Genomic DNA, 2,724 nt, shown 5'->3' with positions numbered 1-2,724 from the left:
TTATTTACGTTTTGATATTGTTACTTCATGTTTTGATCTGGATGAACACAATAGGTTCATTGTTACGAGATACTACTTCACGTTTTGTACGCATTGTACCAAGAAATATAAACTTTGTAAGCAGGGACGTATGCATGTTCAACATTACAACTTTGTTTTCTCATACAAATACAAGTTTAAATTAGTACTTTCCGGTAACATATAGGTATTTGGATATTTGATACCCGATTTAAACCCGAAACCCGAACATTAAATGGGTTCAACCGGGTTTAGGATGTATTACCAAACCCGACCCTAATGGAAGACTACTGGCGAAAGTGTTAAGGTCGCCTAACCGGCTGTACAAGTTGCGACTTGAAGTTGGTAGACTAGCATGTTTGCACACAAAAATGGAAGAAAATACTTGGAGATGGCATGCTAGGCTCGGACACATTAGTTTCAAAACTATAAGGTCCATGGCAACACATGAGATGGTACACGGGTTGCCAGAGATTCAAGATGAGAAACAACTATACGACTCATGCTTGGTTGGGAAGCAAGCGCGACAAGCTTTTCCAAAGGCTACAGCGTACAGATCGTCGCATGCGTTGGAATTCCTACACGCAGACTTGTGTGGTCCTATCTCACCATCTACGCTTTCACAGAACAGGTATGTCTTTGTGATAATTGATGATTGCACAAGATATATGTGATCAATCTTACTAAAGGAGAAGGGAGATGCGTTTGAAAAGTTCAAAAAATTCAAAAAACTGGCTGAGAAAGAAGTCAACAAAGAAATTGTAACACTACGTACGGATAGAGGTGGTGAGTTTATATCAAAAGAGTTTCAAGAATTCTGCAACAACAGTGGTATAAGACGTCATCTCACAGCTCCATATACCCCACAACAAAACGGAGTGGCCGAGAGGAGAAATCACACACTCATGGAGATGACAAGGAGCATTCTAAAGGCTATGAGAGTTCCTAATTACTTATGGGGAGAAGCAGTTCGTCATGCCACATATCTGATTAACCGAGTTCCCACAAGAGCTTTGAAGAATCAGACTCCATACGAATGCTTGAGAGGAAAGAAACCAAGCATAGGGCATATCAGGGTGTTTGGGTGTCTTGCACACGCCAAGGTCGACTCTGGACAGCTCAAGAAACTTGATGATAGATCACAAGCACTGGTTCGTCTTGGCATTGAACCTGGATCTAAAGCTTATCAACTCTACAATCCGATCTCTAGAAGAATAGTTGTAAGTCGAGATGTGATCTTTAATGAGAAGGAGTATTGGAATTGGAAGGTAGCTAACAAGGAAGAACACAGCGAACCTTGTATGTTTAGGATGTCATGGGGTGCTACAATAGACGACGGACATGGTCCATTCTTGATTGGAACTCAACAGGAAGAACCTGCTGCTGAAGAGACTGAAGTGCAGCAACCAGAACCTGTTCAAGTCAATCCAGACGTTGAACAGATCGAACCACAACCTAGGCGCTCAACATGTCAATCAACTCGTCCTAGCTATCTTGAAGACTATGTATTACTGGATGACATAGAGTGTGAGTTTATACTTCTTACACTCAATGACGAACCAATTAACTTTCAAGAAGCCAGCAAACTTGTTCAATGGAGAAAAGATTGCGCATACGAGATTTATTCTATAGAGGAGAATGAAATGTGGGTGCTAGTAGACAAACCAGCCGGAGTCAAAGTTATTGGCCTCAAGTGGATCTTTAAGATCAAAAGGAATGCAGATGGCTCAATCAGCAAGTGTAAGTCAAGACTCGTGGCTAAAGGATATGTTCAAGAACATGGAATCGACTTTAAAGAGTGTTTGCACCAGTTTCTCATATAGAGACGATCATATTGCTATTCGGTTTAGCTGCTGCTAACAGATGGGAGATCCATCACTTGGACGTGAAGACAGCGTTCTTACATGGAGAATTGACAGAAGATGTGTATGTATCTCAGCCTATAGGATTTGAAAAGTAGGGAGAAGAACATAAGGTTTTCAAACTTCGAAAGGCTTTATACGTACTAAGGCAAGTTCCACGAGACTGGTACACGAAGCTTGATCAAGGACTCGTGGTGGTGAATAACAGTCATCATAATGATCACGATCATATGGAAACCGGAGGCAATAATGAAGGTGATTTCGAGAATGATCATGATCACACCACATATGAAGATGTGATAGAAGATCAACATCAATCTGTTCAACCGGAACAACATGTTCAAGCAGAACAACCTGTTCAACCGAGCTATCTAGTTGATTATGTTCTTCAAGCCAAAGAAGAATGTGAGAGACTTCTTGATGCGGCCATCAGATCAGCAACTGAACCAGAGGTCAACCCAAAGCCCTACTCAACCAACCAAGCCGCCAACCAGGACATACGTGCACTAAAAATGACATATCTTACAAACCAGGAGGGTTTAAGTGACGAGGCTAATTTTTATGGATTCTAAACTCAAAAAGGAGTCCATGAAAATTAGAATTGGGCCAAAATAATCACGGAGAAAGAAGTTATAAATTTTACAAGTCAGAGGTTTCCTAGCATGTCCATCTGCGAGTACCCGACTTTAGAAGAGGATTCAAGCCCAATGAAGAAGCGGCCTGAACCAAATCCGATCATAGAAGTCAAGAGGAGTTTATCATATTTCCAGAAAGCCCAATATCAGGAGAAATGGCCCCGGAAATTAGGAGATATGATCAATTTCCCAAAACCGGCCAAACCAGT

Source organism: Brassica oleracea, chromosome C2 (genome assembly GCF_000695525.1).
Source record: "Brassica oleracea var. oleracea cultivar TO1000 chromosome C2, BOL, whole genome shotgun sequence".
Taxonomy (NCBI): Eukaryota; Viridiplantae; Streptophyta; class Magnoliopsida; order Brassicales; family Brassicaceae; genus Brassica; species Brassica oleracea.
This window is presented reverse-complemented; position numbering follows the sequence as displayed.